Raw genomic sequence first — 18,600 nt, 5'->3', positions numbered from 1 at the left:
GCCGTGCCATCTGAATGAGTGAAAGAATGAAATATTTATTTAACTGAATTAACTAAACAAGTTTAAAGCTTATGTTCAAATTTCACTTGAAATCTAACAATACAATTTCATCAAGCAATGTAAACGCTAGTCAATAGAATTAACTTAATCCTAGGCTAAATGCTATCTTGGTTGAGGGATAAATAGTAAATCACTCAAAGACCCCAACATGATACATAGTCTTAATTGGCCTGGATTACAAATTAAATTCGAATTTGTACTCACAATTGTTTCATACTGTACAAAAGCAGGAAATACTTCCATTTCTAGAAGGAATATATTGCATATACTTAATTTAGCAATTTTAAGTTTTTTTTGCAGTTTATTTTCTCATGAGGTTCTTTGACACGTCTCTTGTAGACAAGTGTTGAATTTTTTTATAATAGGTAACTTAAAATTGACACCAAAGTCCATAAGTTGTTAAAAAGAAAGGAAATAGCATAGGTTAGTTTATTTATTTATTTATTTTTTTTTGAGAAAATAACACTATGCTACATGTAAGTGCAAAAAAGGCCATGTTTGTTTTTGGCATAAAAAAGATAAACCACAAAACAACATGCTTAGAATGCAGGAATTTACTATGCTAGTTTTCAGCCCCCTTAAAAAAAGGGATTTATTCATAAAGCGAAAAAGAGTGATTGTTTGTTTTCGTAGCGCAATCAAAAAACAACATAGCATGATACAAACAAATGAACATGATTTATTTGCGTGTAGAAGGAACAGGCTACTTATAAAGATAGTGACTGTTATAGACCACAATACATGCTTCATTGCTTTGCAATGATTTTGGAAACAATTTGTGAAAAGAGGAAAAAAACATGTGTTCTTACAAAATCCACCAAGAATTGGGACATTAGGCTCGAATCAGATTTACGTGGATTGTCGGGTAATTAATGCATTTATAACCTTTTTAAGAAGTTTCAGTTAAAAAAAGGTTATTAATGACCAAATGACAGCTCATATCATGCTGTTTGCGGCAAGAGCGATGATAAAGACGTTTTTTACTATTCCTTTAATTCAGCAGATGAGAGTTAGCAGTTCAAGCAGCTGGGTGGAAAATATGCACCTGGAACGCCCATTTTGTGACAGTTGGGGGTAAGAAAAGGATAATACAATGTGAAGCCAAACAGGTAGGAATGCCATTGCTGACTCCTGTCTGGGACTGGCGTATTGAGTACCAAGTCTGGCCTTCAAAAAAAGAAACAAAAAAAAAACATGACAGGATTGTAGCGAGGCCAAAAAGTAAATGAAAGAACTGACAGTCGAACAAAACGAGACACTGGCAGATTTTTCCTATTTCACCTCAACTACTTCTTGGAAGGTGATTTTTGACAGTAAAATGGGAAACCTTGAAATAAATGTCAACCATGTTGTCGTGGTTGACCCGAATCGAACAAACATATTTTGAAAACACAAAAAGTTGGTTCCCTTTTTTAAGGCTTGTGTCATGTTACTTGAAAATGCCCTTTTGTAATACTTATCTGCTTTTTGGCATTTTTTTCTTCACTCCGAAATTATATTGAAAATACTTTCTGGCATTATGTATACTAAGTTAGAAACCAAAAAACACTCAATGAACAGGAGTATCAACACTATAATGACCCATAGCAAACAATTGTTGTATACAATACAACATAAAACCCAGACGAAAAATATATACACACTGCATCTAAAAATACCCATTTAAGGTGAAGCTGAATGAAAAACAAAGTTTCTGACCGGACTGGATTTTTTTACCCTGAAAATATTTTTTACAAGAACTACAATAAGAAGACTCAAAAAAGCCTTTATTACACAGACTCACACATTTATGAACAATTTACTGCAAAACATTTATATTAATCTAAAGTTTCTATGTCAAATTTCATCAAATAAATTATTACCTGAAACCTTCAAACAAAAATTTGACATTGCTGCAATTTCAGAATCACGGATTAATGAAAAAAAGAAAAGAAAACAAATACCAATAGTGAGTTCCATCCTGAGGGCTACAAAATGGTATGTGTAAACGGACATGCAAAAACAGGTACAGTGGAACCTCGGTTTTCGAACGCCTCTCAGTTCAAACAAATCGGTGTCCGACCAAAAATTTCGAGAAATTCTTGCTTCGCTGTTTGGTCAAAAAAATCGGAGTTCGAACGCCGGTAATGCGTGAATGCGTACGCTAGGGTGCGATGCTGAGCGGCTTTAGCCCCTTATTATGACTCCGAAGAAAGTCAGTGCAAGCAGCAAACTTGCTACAGGTGAAAAAAGAAAAGTAGAGCGTACAACTATTGCATTTAAGAAAGAAATAGCCAAATGTGAAGGAGGTGTGCGAGCGCCTTCTGCTGACCACCACAAAGGTAAGAAATCCTATTCATAAGATCACGATAACGCGAACGTACGATTAGCCTGGGTTAGCTTTAAGCTTACGTTAAACATTCCGGGTGTTGGAACGGAGCCCAACATTGAGGGTGTTGGAACGGAGCCCCCTTTCCGATGAACTGCTCACCACTTGTTGTGGCGACCCGGGTGCTAAATGACTTGTAAACAACCTGATTTTTTTAAATTTTTACACGTTCATGTTAGGGGAATCTTTCGTATGGAAGATTACGATAACGCGAACGTACGATTAGCCTGGGTTAGCTTTATGTTTACGTTAAACATTCAAGGTGAACATTCAGGACGTTGGAACGGAGTAAAACGATTTACATTATTTTTAACGGGAAAAATGATTTCGTTGATCGAACAAATCGGTTTTCGAACAGGGTTCTGGAATGGATTATGGTCGAGAACCGAGGTTCCACTGTACTAGTGTTCTAGAAATATGTGAGAATGTATTACCCTAATAAAGAACAAGAACAAGAACAAAAGCAAAAGTATAATTGTTCGTTGCTAAAAATTGATCACCTGATTTGGTATCAGGTGATCAATTTTTATTAGTAGACTTCACTGAGCTTATATGAATACCACTGTCTACAAACAACCACAGAAAAATACTTCTTTGTGGTGATTTCAACATTGATCTATTAAATCTGAACAACCACACTATTATTGAAAGCTTTGTAAATACAATGTATGCCTTAGGAATGCAACCTCTAATTACAAAGTCTACAAGACTGCTTATATACAAAACATCAAACATCATAATAAATAAGACAGTGGGATATTGATCAATGGCATCGCATAACATTTACTAGTGTTCACTCTTTAAAACTGGAAGTCCAGTAATATACTCCGAAAACAAGACAAAAATTGTTTGTAATTATTTAAAAAATGTACAAAACACAACTCTGATAAAAAATGAAGTTAACAAAACTGAAGTCAAATTTATGATGTAAACCTAGTATGTGACTATTTAATCAATCAAATCCAATCACAACACAATTTACACTGTCAGATCCCCATTAAACAACACAAAAATCGAAATAAAATAAGAAACCAGAGATAAACAAACCTTACAAAATGCATGTAAGAAAAAAAAAATCATTTTTACCAATTTACCAGAACTGAAGCATCAGAAACATGGGGACAAAATGTACGTGTTAAACACCAGAAAATATCAAACGCAACAATCGTATTTTCTGTAATAAAAAATCAATTTGCTGATACATTTAATGACTTATTCTATAATTGTGAGACCAAACTTGTCCAGAGAGCTAAAAGAATACGCTGTGTGGCTTTCATTTTGAAAAAAAAAAGAAAAAGAAAAATACAAACATAAAATTTAGTCCTTTTTTTCTTAAACCATCAACTGAAATGGAAATCACAATGTATTCTGAAAACAGCATTGGTGTACATTGGTTTAAAATGAAACTGATTAAGTACCGGTAATTACGTATTATATTACAAATATTTCACTGCTTACATATATGAAGGGAGTATCCCAAAAACATGAAAATGGCCAAAGCAGTCCAGAAAGGAAGTTATATTTACGATACTGGAAACCATAGACCTATATAATTTTGACTACACTTCTCTCTTTTTCTTTTTACTATTTACTAGCAGACCACACCACTTCATAGAAAAATACAGTCTTCTTGATGACAGCCAAAATAGATTCAGGAAAAAAAACACTCTCCTTCCCTGGCTCTTGTTGAAATGCTAAAAAAATAAGGTGCAATACGGATCTTTATTGATACATTGTTTGGTAATTGTTTATCAATGCTGTTGATCTTAAATTTATCATAACCTTGTAAATGCTGATCAGTGAAAAAAACAAACAAATAGAGTACAGAACAACTTTGGGACCATAGACATTAGTGATAACTCAAGGGATAAGTATAAATTCTATAATATGGATTCATTGGCCAAAACAAATTTTCAAAACTAACTGTAGCAGACGTTGTTTTGTTGTGTGTTTGTTGGTAAATCAGCCACATAACAAGCATTATTATTATTCTGTTTTAAAGTTTGTCGGAATTGAGCAGATGGGCTGTTGGAAATAAACTTGCTAAAAAAAAAACTCTGGGGAAATCACCTTTTTTGGGAAATTGGTCAGGTGATCAGATGGACGTACAGTGATTGCTCGGTACTCAACTATTATTATGTACTCTAAATACAATTATTATTTAAATCCGTACATCTAGAAAGATAAACTTAATACGGATAAAAATCTAAAAACATTTCAAACAATTTACTGTACTGATTTAAATGGCGTACACCGTTCTCGTATTTCGCAAGTTTCTCGATCTCGTTCTCAGTTGTCCTCATTGTCATCCTTTTACTACACAATTTCTTGAAACCAATTATTGTCCGTAATAAATAAAATAATCAAATTAAAAATACATATAAATAAAAAACACAAAATAAATACAATAAATTCTCAACACATGTTGGACCGAAGATCTCTCTTCAAAATGATGCTACTTCATTGGGTAAGATTAGGCAAGATAGCCACTCTTTTGATTCGCCCATGACTTTTATTGTTCAAGTTTCGAGTTTTTCGGTCAAACAACGCAGCAAAATTTGCTGAATTTTCTGGGGTCGAACACCAATTTGGTTGAATGGAGTCACGACTCTCGAAGTACCACTGCACTTTGATTTGGTTGGGCTTTTAAAGTTTAAAACAGTCTGTTTTATTCTCCTTCTTTCTTTCTTTTTTAAACTCATCGAAAGGTTAAACAATATAAATACATACATATACACATATACAAAAATACATACAGTATACACAAATATAGAAAGATGATACATGTTTTTCTTCTTGTTATGAAATGCAAAAACTGCTGTCAAATGGCCATTTCACAGCACGACCCTATGATCTCATAAGCATAATTGAAATGCAGAAACACTCTTTTGATTCTAGGAGAACATTTGGAATTCTTTATCGATTCATGGTGCATCTTCTGGGAAAAAGGCTTGCTGGTCTTGCAAAATAATCTGTAAAAAATTGACAGATGGATCGATCACGATGCGCGCAAAAAAATGTTACAGTTGATGTCGGATCGTTGTGGGTGAATTTTGTTAGAACGTAAAGCAGACTCAATATACGTTAGGTGAGGAATATCTTCCCATTCATTTGTCTGTATTTTAGATTATTATTTATGAATTCACTCACCTATTCAATTTAGCAAAGTTACCCTTTGGACACTTAGAGCTTTCGTACTGGGGGGGCAAATAATGCAAACTTGAGGCAGTGATGAATTGTAAAAGGACTATAAAATGAAAAACATGTACACTAAACTTATGTGCATCTTATTATTGATGCCTCAGGTAGAGAAATTTGGCAAAGTGTGGGGTGATTAAGACACTTTGAGTTAGAGACATATACTGAACACCACAATATTATATTATATATTAACTATTAAAAATAGTAATATTTGCAGACGACACTAACATTTTCTATTCAAATGATAACTATATTGATTTGGTAACCTGTATTAATCGTGAACTAGTTAACCTAAAAGTATGGATGGATATAAATAAATTATCTTTAAATTTAAATAAAACCAAAGTAATATTCTTTGATTATCGCAAGGCAAATCAAGATTTAGAAGTACAAATGGATGGTACTGCAATAGACACTGTGTCAGAAATTGAGTTTTTAGGGGTCATAATAGACAATAAATTAAGCTGGAAAACACACATCAGACACCCATCCATCCATCCATTATCTGCACCGCTTATCCTCAGTAGGGTCGCGGGGGGGCTGGAGCCCATCCCAGTTATCTTTGGGCAGTGGGCAGGGGACACCCTGAACTGGTTGCCAGCCAGTGGCAGGGCACTCAGGGACAGACACTTTGCTAGCTCATTCAAACCTAAGGACAATTTGGACCGGCCATTTTTTATGCATGTTTTTGGAATGTGGGAGGAAACCGGAGTGCCCGGAGGTAACTCACGCAAGCACGGGGAGAACATGCAAACTCCACACAGGAGGTTTGATCTTTTGACCTTAGAACAGCACCGCACACGCTAACCACTGCGCCTCCATGCTGCCCTACATCAGACACATACAAACTAAATAATCTAAAAGCATCTCAATAATTAAAAAAGCCAAATTCATTTTAAACTATAACACATTGTATTTATTATACTGTTCTCTATTTCTGCCATACTTAACATATTGTGCAGAAGTCTGGGGCAATAATTACAAACGTTCACTACAGCCCCTTTTTATCCTCCAAAAAAGTGTAATTAGAACCATACACAGGGTAGGATTTTGAAATCATACTAATATTTTATTCCTGCTGTCCAAATTATTAAAATTGGATGATTTATTAAAAATTTTTGCTGCACAATTGCCATTTAAGGTCAACAAAAACATGGTGCCAGAAAACATCCATAAATTATTCATTCGGAAAGAGGGAAATTATAATTTAAGGGGCTATAGTAAATTCATAATCTCAAAAATGAGAACCACCATGAAAAGTATGTGTGTGTCTATGTGCGGAATCAAAATTTGGAACAATTTACAAGACAAGATCAAACAATCTCCAACTATTCACTTGTTCAAATTTAAGTACAAAAAAACATTACTGGCGGAATACAGAGATGAAGAAAATGGGGTATAAGTGATACTAGAGATTGGAAATACTGCGTTTACAACTATAGTTAACCTTTTTGTTATTGTTGCTATTGTTATTTCATAACTGTTATTATTAATATTATTACTATTGTTGTTATATCGTTGGTGTATTTAATAGGGACAATTAAAGGGTAGGGAATATAAGCATTTGCTTCTTACTACCGCTTTTTGAACATATTATGTACAATTATTTGGTTGTTTAGTTAGTGTTTTTGTTCTGTTTTTTGTTTTAATGTTTGAATAAAGTTTTTATTCATTCATTTAATCTTATTCAAAGAAGTCATACTGGACTGCAAGTGGGAAAGTACTGACCCAGCTCCACTCATCATCAATGAACACTGTGTGGAGAAAATCCACTCCTTCAAACTCCTGGGTCTGCAAATCTCTGAATACATGTCTGATCATGACCGCTCTGCCAACATCAGAGCTGTGGTAGGGAAAGCCCAGCAGCGATTGCATTTCTTGAGAGTTTACAGAACAGAAGCTGCATGTGTTCTTGTACAAAGCCACATTGGAAAGCATTCTAGCGTACGGAAAAACAGTGTGGTATGTTGGGAGCACAGATACAAACACTTAAATTTCACAGAAAATCATCAACACAGCCCAAAAAGTCATCGGCTGCTCTCTCTATCCATTCAAAGCAAATGCAGGAGGGCCCAAAAAAGTATATAGGCCTTATCTCACCCTGGCCAAAACCTCTTTGACCTGCTGGCCTCTGGCAGACGCTATGGGCCCTGAACGACCAAATGACTAAACAATAAAATCCTGCATAAGTATAGAGAATATGTATTCATGTTTATTTTTCAAACATTACTTTGGAAAAATGTTGCTCCTAATATGATTGTACTACTTTTATTGCAATTTAATTCTAATACACTTTAAAATAAGGCCAGTCTGCGAATATTACATTGTACAGTGATTCTTAACCCGTCCAGGGTTGGGTAGGGTTACTTTAACTTGATTACTTTCAATTACTTTTGGATTACTCCAATACCAAATATGCTAATATAAGACAAAAAAAACTAAATATGAATAAAATTATGACTCATAACACGTGGTAAGCTTTCTCTCCTGGCTTTGATCTCTTTGATCTCCGGCAAAACAAACATAAAATGCGACAGAAACAAAATGAAAATAAATCCAAACAGCTTGCCAACATCATTTTTGCCCTTCCATGTATTCCGTTACTTCCCAAGCCTGCACAAAATTTAGTAATTTTATTTATATTTAGTTTCTTTTGTCTTTTATTAACATATTTGGTATTGGAGTAATCCAAAAGTAATTGAAAGTAATCAAGTTAAAGTAAACCTACCCAACCCTGAACCCGTCTGTTGGTATCCCTTCCCACCAACCCTCCCTTGTGAACAAGACCCAGATATACTTAAATCCCTCAACTTGGGTTAAGACCTCATCCCTGACCTGGAAAGAGCATGCCACCTTTTAGATAAGGATACGTAATTTTAAACTACACTAAACTAGAACGAAGCATGTGCAAACCAGATGTTGTTTTCAATGCAAATTACTTTCTACAAAGTTCTGCACATTTGAAAATAAGTAGAGGTTTTGCAATGTTGTGTTGCATAGACCATTTTGACCTAGTCATTGTAAAAGTAGCCCACATGCTGAACAAGCTTATACACACAAACATGGTCTAGACCATCACCAAAAGCTCATTTTTTCGGCAGAGGAGTTATGAAATGAAATGAGGAGTTATGAAGAAGCGTCGGCTGTTTGGACGAGCTTGAAATCCGACTCCCAGTCAACATGTACAAGTGCGCATTTGCCGGCTTCAAAAGGAGCATAAATCGGATTCCCGTGCTCGTGTCACTCGTCAAGTGTCGGATTTTCCTTGGCGTACGCCTTTAAATCGAAATGTTTTTTTGTGTCAAATGGGAACATGGACAGAAATGGCGAGTGTGGGCCTTTGCTGTTTCTGAATGTGTGTCAATGAAAAACACACAGTATACCAATCACCGGATTTGTGAGGGTAAGTGGCTATCATTGAAATAAAAAGTGAGCAGCGTGTCGGGGAATATGAGACCCCAGGCTGTCTGTAGCTTATAATAAAATAATCAGTCACGTCCTATTTACATAATCTTAGTGTTGTACACAGCTCCAAGTGCATCTTTCTGTGCTCTTGGAGATAGCGCCTTCGCCAATTACTTTTGTTCTCAGCTTTTGCTAGCTCGTCTTCCTGGCGAGAGAAGAATACAACGCTGTCACTGCGCTTTTATCTTTCGCATCAGGCCCCCGCAACGTAGAGCGAACGCAAGCCAACAGCACTTTAGAGAAAAAAGGACAATCATCAAACTGGCTAACTGAGGGAGGGACCTTGCCCATTCTAGGACAAATTGTTGATGATTCTAAAAAGACGAGAAATTGCAAGTGTGCAAATTATGTAACTGAAAACAACTGCATTGCAAACATCCTGTGAGTGTGTGAGGTTGCGGCACACACATCTTTTGCGATCCACCTCCATTGCTTCTCATTCTTAGAAATGTATATAATGCAATTCATGTCCTATATTTGATCAAAGGTACAGAGGAGAGAAAAAAGGCAGGACAATATCACCCATGGCCAGTTGGAGGTTAGAAGGAATGCAATTAGCATTCACCAAAAATTCAAGGAGATGTGATTCCAAAAAGATGTAGTCCTGCAGGTTTTGTGCATAGCCCGTTCAGAACGTTCTTTGTATTTAGTCAAAAGTTTAAGTTGCTTTGCTGCCTCAGGACCAGGACAACTTGCTGTGGTTGACTGAATGATAAACTCTGGTGAAGATCCTGAAGGAAAACGACGGGCCATCAGTCCATGTCCTCAAACTCAATTAAATGAAATGAAATGATCTGCATTTATATAGCGCTTTTCAAGTCAATGACTTCCCAAAGCGCTTTACAATGTGCTCCACATTTCCCAATAGCGGCCTTGCAGCCATGTAAGGCGCTAACCTGCTTATTGGGGGTATTAGGGGTTCAGTGTCTTACCCGAGGACACTTCGACATATAACACGGACGAGCCGGGATTCCAACTGGGATCCCTTGATCCCAAGACGAGCGCTCTACCTCCTGAGCAGGGTTGGGTTGGGTTACTTTAACTTGATTACTTTCAATTACTTTTGGATTACTCCAATACCAAATATGCTAATAAAAGACAAAAGAAACTAAATATGAATACAATTACTAAATTTTGTGCAGGCTTGGAGAGTAACAGAATACATGGAAGGGCAAAAATGATGTTGGCAAGCTGTTTGGATTTATTTTCATTTTGTTTCTGTCGCATTTTATGTTAGTTTTGCCGGAGATCAAAGAGATCAAAGCCAGGAGAGAAAGCTTACCACGGCACACACATCTTTTGCGATCCACCTCCATTGCTTCTCATTCTTAGAAATGTATATAATGCATTCATGTCCTATATTTGATCAAAGGTACAGAGGACAGAAAAAAGGCAGGACCACGTGTGTCATCATTTTATTTTATTTTATTCATATTTAGTTTCTTTTTTCTTTATTGTCACTACTGCTGAGAGCGGGGCAGAGAGAGCATATGCCATCTGTGGCAGCTCTTTTTTTCAGCTTTTTTCCCCCATTCTTCCGTTTAAAATGATATATCCCCTTTCAACTTGTGATGTGTGTGAGGGGTGGCAGAGTGCATATTAAAAATAGGGAGTAGTTTTTTTTCTTTTTAGCAATATTTTGCCAAGGCAAAGGAATGCTACCCACTAAAAATGCGTCCCACAAATTGACCCACCAGTTGAGGAACAGTGCTCAACAAGACAATAAGTTGGGCACGTGCATTAAATACAAACAGGAAGAGATTCCACTGAAAATTGTAAATAAAACATAAGTTATAAGAATGCGAAACCTTCATTCCGCTTTTAGTGTGCCATTTTAATTCGCAAGCACAGTTTTGTGCAGCTCATTTCAGGCTGCCACTAATTACAAAAACAGTTTGCTTACTGGTAAGTCACATTTCAAAATTATTTATCATCCGTAACGAATATATATTGTGCACAATTATACACTGGTTGCCTGGTAGTTGCAGGGAAGATGAAGAGAGGCAACCACTCACTCACACAATAACTCCAATAGAAAATTTTAACTCGCCAATTGTGCTGCAGACCATGTCTTTGAAACATGGGAGGAAATTAGTGTGCCCACAGAAATCCCAATCAGGCAGAGGGGAGCTGGTAGCTGGGATTTAACTCAGGATCTCTGAAAAGTGAGACAGAAATGTTAACTAGTTGCCCGCTGTGCTACCTCCATGGTGAGAGCCTGAGAAATACAAATACTTTCCTCCCTCTCAGTAGTTTTGTCATCATGAAAGAGAATGCATAAGCCCAACCTCTCCACAACCATGGGGGGTGATAGTGACCACTCCATGTTGGGTAGTGCAGGGATGTCCAGGCCGATTCCAGACTTTCTGTTCTGAGGCGGGCTAGATCAATAAAAGAATATCAACTTAAAATGTTTATCTTATGCTAGTTTTACAGATGACATTAGTAACCTACCCTAAATATTATTATCCGGATAACCAGAGATAACAATAAGAAAAAAAAACGATTTTTATGTTTGGCATTGAATGTGATTTATTTAAAAAGTTGAGTAAATGCAGTTTTACACCTCAACCAACTCACAATCCTATACACACTCAACACTACCCTTTGTGAGTAGAAAATGCATTTGGTTTGCATTTGAAAAAAAAAAACACAGACTATGGAGACTTAAGGTGCCCTACTGCACTATTTTTTTTGGGGGTGCTCTGAGTAGAGTGATGAGCAACAAGAGTATGAGTATGTATGGGACTGTATGAGAGTGTGATTGTGCCGACTGTGTTGTATGATGCATAGACTTGGAGCCTGAATGCAGATTTGAGAAGGAAAATAAATGTTTTTGAGATGAAGTGTTTGAGGAGTATGTTAAGAGTGACAAGATTGGATAGATTGAAAAATGAAACTGTGAGAGCCAGAAATGGAGAAGAAGTGGCACTGAGCAAGCGTGTGGATAAGAGAGTGCTCGGTTGGTTGGGACACATGGAGAGGATGGATGAGGAGCGCATGTTGAAGAGGATCTACAGAGGAGAAGTACAGGGAAGGAGACCAAGAGGAAGGCCGCGATTGACGTGGATGGATCGTGTTGTGAGTGCACTGCAGGAAAAAAGTCGAAATATAGTGGAAGCTAGAGCTCTTGTTGGTGATAAGAATGAGTGGAGAGGTGTTGTAAAAGGATAGTGGGATGTTTGGACGTGTTCCAAGGGATGGGCAGGGCACCTGTATGATGCAGCAGGGGTAAACCAGTGAAAGCTGTCAGGCCCCGTTGTTGAACAGAAGAGTGTGTTGTGTCACCCTGACCCGAGTAACATGGCTACTTTCTTGTGTCCCGTTTCATCTGGAGGGACAAAATCATGAGCAGCTTGAATGCCGAGGTGCTTAAATTGTTTGGGGGTTTGGGCATTTGGGTTGGCCATGGTACAAAAAATTGTGTGTGTGTGTTTTGCTACTTTTGCTACTTTTTCCCTTTTTCATTTCTTTGTTTTTGTATGTGTTTGTCTTGCTGCCGGTCACCCCTCTCGAGGCATATGACCAGGGTAGATAGAAAGATAGAAATGTTCAGCCTTTCACAAGGTTTTTGAGTGTACTCGTAGAAGCAAGTTGGCGGACATCCATTTCAGCTCCATCCTGGTGAACCCGATGAGTATGAGTATATCTTTTAAAAATGCACGTTTTTATAATAGTATTTCGGGTAATCATTCAGGTCAATACATCCCGACAAGGCTAGTCTAACAAGGCTAGCCCGGTAAATCAAGGCTACTGTTTGGTCAATGGACTCGCCGTCATTAGGTCCTACTTCCTTCTACTTTGTAGAACTCATTTCCAGTCGCACTATACTTGACTTGAAAGAAACATCTCCTGGATGCAACTGGGACGCATCATCAGTCATGTCTCCTGGGTTCATTGAGTGTTTTGGGTCTCACGATATCAAACACTCTCGCCCAGGTGACCCAGCAGAGGTTGATCAAGCCTCAACTTGCGTCCCACTAGCAGCCCACGGCGAATTAAAACGCCTGACCGGGCCGTATTTTCCCCCTCCATGAGGTTTACTATTATTCCCACGGTCCTTGGCAGTGTTTCACTCCCCCGGCACGTTCTTGGTAGATTTGCAGTGGTCTGATACTACTTCCATTTCAATATTATTGCTTGCACAGTGCTCCTTGGGATGTTTAAAGCTTGGGAAATCTTTTCAGGAGATCGCTTTTAATCTCTTCTCCACAACAGTATCTCGGACCTGCCTGGTGTGTTCCTCGTTCTTCATGATGCTCTCTGCGCTTTAAACAGACCTCTGAGATTATCACAGTGCAGGTGCACTTATACAAAGACTTGATTACACACAGGTGGATTCCATTTATCATTGTTAGTCATTTAGATCATTTAGATCAACATTGAATCATTCAGAGATCTTCACTGAACTTGTGGACAGAGTTTGCTGCAATGAGAGTAAAGGGGCTAAATCATTTTCCACACCCACTTTTTCGTTTTGGATTTGTTGATAAAGTTTAAAATATCCAATAAAGTGTGTTCCACTTCTTGATTGTGTTCCACTTATTGTTGATTCTTCACAAGAAATTAGAGTTTTATTTGTTTGAAGTCTGAAATGTGGCTAAAGGTCGCAAAGTCTAAGGGGGCCAAATAGTTTTGCAAGCCACTGTAATTGTCGACAATTGTCTTTCTAATGAGTTTTTTTTTTTTTTTTTAGAATTTCAGAAAAATGCCTGGCAGGTTGCTTGGGAAGTGGAAGTTATCCCTCAATGCAAGAGCGAATAGGTGGCCGTCTATGCATGCCTTGCAATTTTAAGGTGACTGGTTCGAAGAGAGCTGGGGAAGGGCTCCGTCACCCCCACATATCCTTGTGAAGATAAACACTTGGTATGAAGGAAGAAGATAATGAGTTTGCTGGGTTTACCCCCTGGAGGGAATTTTCATTTATTGTAAATTGTCTACCTGCTTTATGAACTGCAGTTGTCAACAATGTATAGAAACGGTATGTTAAAAAGAGTAAATAAATTAAAAAAACAAATAAAAGACATGCCTTAAGGTGTCATAATACATACACTGAATCAAAGGACTTCTTTTTAATTTATGAACCTGAGTGAAAACAATTAACGGGCCATCTGATTAGCATGTTATTCCATTTGTGTTGCTCAACACAGGGAACATAAAGAACCTTACCGTTTGTGGACCAAAAACAAACAAATACAATTTCAATTGTTACCCCACTCAATTATTTGTTTAGATGCAACTAAACAATTCCAATTTTCTGTCTTTTTTGATACTAAGATTAGGAGGCATGGTGTGTTATTTAGTGCCTTTTAGTGGTAAAAAAATGATAATTAGAAAAACAACACTAATCTAAATTAAAATTTTTGTTTGAACTGTCATTTAAACATGTATTTTTAAATACTCGTACGTCTAGGAATTTTAATTTATGTTACATGACACAACATGAGGGTTACTTTTAAGTTTAGACTTAAGTAGACATTAAAAATAGGGAGTTAAGACATCAGTGGATTTTGAACTTGCAAAAAGGATAGGGTGAGAAGCCTTCATATAAGAAATTCCAATCCCTTCTAAGGCCCTCCTCTGAACACCTTCTTTTTATAAATCTTCAAGGTTACAAAAATCAGATCAGCCCTAAGGGCTGTTGAATCAAAGAACAGCAGCATAAGTGACCGATGGCTGAGCCCCGCTCCCTTTTTTCACATGGACCAACTGTCAACATTCTCCGAAGAGCGCTATGGCAAGTGTCACAGTAGGAGACATTTCTACGGAGGCAATCAGTGAATAAAGCTGTTATAATTAACGCTAAAAAAAAACAACATACCATTTTTAAACTATTCACTGTTCTCTATTGCAGTGTTTCAATGGCAGGCACTCGTATTTTTATCATTTCCTTCTTCTACTTGATTATTGTTTTCATTATTTTACAGTCTTCCTTCCCCTTATCACTAACTTTCCTGGGACCCATTGTTGTAGGGCAGAAAGACAAAATTAAACAAACACTCAAAATCACAATAAAATGAGATGTGGTCCCTCTCAAAAACAAGTGACAGTGCCGAATGAAAAGATCAGGCAGGGAATGATCCCCATCTACTGTTAAGCAGTTTAATTGGCCCTAAGTTTGTTTCTCATTTTAGCATTACTTTGCCAAGGCAAAGGGCTGCAACCCACTGAAAACGGGTGTGCGACTCACTTTTGTGTCCTGAACCACCAGTTGAGAAACACTGACCAAGAGGGAGCTGACATGATTGTCAATATGTGCTTAGGTCTCTTTGAGTCTTGTGCTTTATCACACTTGTCTTCAGTTGTACGACACCATATTGTGACATCTAGTGCTCACATATTACACAGTGTCTATTAAACACAAATTCCCCGTAATGTTTGTGCTAGTGTTTATTTGCCTGGTATGACGTTGAGCATTTCTCCCAAAATTCTGTCCTTTTGATAGAAAGAATACACTGTGTCCATAATCTAATTGATGAGTCATTTGGGTGGACAGTGAATTATTTAGTGCCTCCTGGTGTTATAAAAAACCTAATAAAAAAAAAAAATCATATAAATGGTGAGCAAACATGTATGCACTAGCATGTAAAAAATGCATTTTTTTTACATTCTCAGCAGTCGAAAATGTTGTATTTATTTGACATAAGATGATCCTGACATGATTGGCTGTAATCTTGCTGCAAAGACTACCCTCAAAACCTGTCATTTTTCTTTTTCACATAATTTTGATTATTTATTTTTCCACAAAAAAACGAAACCATTAAGAGAAGTGAAAACATTGTTTCACTGTAAGCAATTATGCTCATTTTGAGTATCACTTTTGTTTTTTGTCTTGTTTCTCTTTTGTTTTCATTTTTGCTTATTTTTTTTTATTTATTTATATTTTTTTCCTTTTGTCTTTTCTTTTTTCCCTTTTTCTGTTTTTTTTCTCTTTAACTTTTTATTTTTTTCACATTTTCCTTTCACCCTTCTTTCTTTCTTTTTCTTCCTTTTCTGTTTTACTTTTTTCTTCCCCACCTATTTTTCTGTTGTTCGAGAGGTTTCCCTATTTTAGTATTTTTTTTCTTTCCTTTACAATTTTTTTCCTTTTTTTTTTCTTTCTTCATCAAACGCTAGTCAAAAAATTGAGGCAAAATATACGTGTTTTGGTCATTCTCAGGATCCATGGTTTGTATTCTTCCTTGCTGTTTCTGAGCAATCGTTTTGGGTTGCACAACAACATAAACCTATAGTGGTCAATTATTAGACACGGTACCTTTTGATAGTAATCTAATTGTCTGTCAATATGAAATGTATTCTTAATTTTACAATTACTATTATTTTTTCTACTCCATATTTTGAGAATGTTTTTTCAACCTCCTGAAAAAAGGAATTTTGAAGATGTGTTTTTCACATTCCAACAATGATTTATACTTTGTGTATTTCCTGTCTGTTCAAACGTGTTGTAATGTGACATTTAAATGTCCCCTCAGGGTTTACTAGGGACAAAGTAGAGCGTCGCACCGAGAGAGCTCTGAACACAAAGATGAAAATGCAACATGATGGCAAACACCCTTAAATGGGAATGAAGGAGAATAAACCTAAATTTATGGATATACAGTGTAGCAAAATCATTGCCCCCCCAAAAAAACTTGTTATCATTTCGCCACATGTCAGTCTTTAAACTTAAAGCTAAAACACTGAAACTATTTTCTAAGAATCAACATGTGAGAAACAATTGTGAAATTAACTCAACATCTATGATTATATTTACAACAACAAAAAACTAAAAATTAGGTGTTGCAAATACAGTATTTTGGCCTCCTTTTCTCTCAGCCCAGCCAACTGACTGTAGAAATTCCTTGATGACTTACGGATGATCCAATGTCCACCTAAATGATAACAATGACAAACAGAATGTTTCTGCGCGTTAAGTCTCAGTTTAACTGCACCTGCTCTGTGATGGGCTCAGAGGTCTGTGAAAAATAACAGGTATTATTATGAAGACCAAAAAACACACCAGACAGGTCTTGCAAAAAGTTGTGGAAAAGTTAAAATCAGGAGTGGGACACAACATTTTGCAACATTTATACTTCTCCTAGAGCACTGTGCGAGCAATAATATAGAAATGGAGGGAGCATTAAACGACTGCAAACCCACCCAGAGCTGGCCGCCTCTCTAAACCTTTGCCCTAAACAAGCAGAAAACTAGTCAGAGAAGCAACCAAGAGCCCCATGATCAAATTGGACATACACAGGCATACACAGCTAAGCTGGAACAATCTGGGACTATTAGTTGTTCTCTGCATAAAATTTCCCTTTATGGAAGAGTAGCAAAACAAAGCCCTTTCTGAGAAAATACCATAAAAAGGCCCATCTGACGTTGACAAAAAGCCAAATGGTGGACACAAATAATATGTGGAACAAGGCACAAGGTGAGATGAGCGAAAAATTGAATTGTTTGACTGAATGCAAAGCATTATGTTTGCTTTAAGCTTAATGCTGCACATAACTCTGAAAAAACAATCCCCACTGTCAAACATGGTTGTGGCAGCATCATTTTCTGGGGTTTCTTTTCTTATACAGGGCAATTCTGTCTGGAAATCTGTGGGAGTCTGCTAGAGACCTGAGAATGAGGCGAATTTTAACCTTCCAACGGAACAATGCTAAACATAAAAAAATCATCATTGGGAAGGTGTAAAACCAACAATGTAAAGTTGGAATGGCCAAACAAGTCCAGACCTCAATTCTATGGAACATTTGTGGTAAGGTCTAAAAAATGCTCTGAACAGACAATCACCATCAAACCTTGAGGGACTTGAGCTGTTTTATAAGGAAAACTGGGCAAATATTCCACTTTTCATGTGTGCAGAACCTAGGTAGACTGGTGGTGGTGATAGCAGCAAAGGAAGGAAGTATTAACTAAAAGTGGGCCAACATTTTTGCACCTACTTTTCAATTGTTTGTTTTAGGCACGATAGTACATTTTGAATACATTTAGTTTCTTTTCACTACTGTGTCTCACATGAAGTTGATTTTTAGAAAATAGTTTTGAGTTTTTAAAGTTTTAAGGAGACAATACTTTTGCATTGTACTGCCTGTTATAGTTAATCTGAATAGACTGGATTAGATTTAAGAAAAACAAACATAAAAAACAACAATAGATCACAATCTAGAATATTTGTCCTGGATCATGCTCTATACTTATCTCATTGAATAGATCGTCCACGATAATAGAGATTGATTTAAACTCAGAAATACACTGCACTTTTGATAGGCCAACGCCTTTTTTTGCAGATTTAAGGTGAAAGACAAATCATTGGTAAAGAAAAAATTACCATGAATATATTTTAATGTCATTCCAGCACAGAATAATGCCTACATCTCAAAAGAACAATATTTTTTTGTCCCTAGATCATACGTTGTATGTAAATAACTGCTGGATTTGCACAATGACAAAGAAAACTAATATGAAAATCCTCTGGTATTTAGACCCGATGTCATTATTTCCTCTGTCACCTACCCAAT

At 36.8% G+C, this 18,600-nt stretch overlaps 1 protein-coding gene across 3 annotated transcripts in view; it reads left to right on the top strand.

The window, feature by feature from the left end:
- Positions 1 to 18,600, top strand: part of opn7b (opsin 7, group member b) — a 97,028-nt gene that overhangs the window by 36,433 nt on the left and 41,995 nt on the right. Inside the window, exon 2 of one of the 3 annotated variants that reach the window (XM_088332730.1) lies at positions 13,791 to 13,960. The exons of the other annotated variants lie outside the window; for them this stretch is intronic. The gene's annotated coding sequence lies outside the window, so the exon portion shown is untranslated. The remainder of the gene's footprint in view (positions 1 to 13,790; positions 13,961 to 18,600) is intronic. 3 annotated transcript variants of the gene reach the window in all.

Source organism: Urocampus carinirostris, chromosome 3 (genome assembly GCF_059441175.1).
Source record: "Urocampus carinirostris isolate Australia breed hairy pipefish chromosome 3, RoL_Ucar_1.0, whole genome shotgun sequence".
Lineage (NCBI taxonomy): Eukaryota > Metazoa > Chordata > Actinopteri > Syngnathiformes > Syngnathidae > Urocampus > Urocampus carinirostris.
This window is presented reverse-complemented; position numbering and strand designations above follow the sequence as displayed.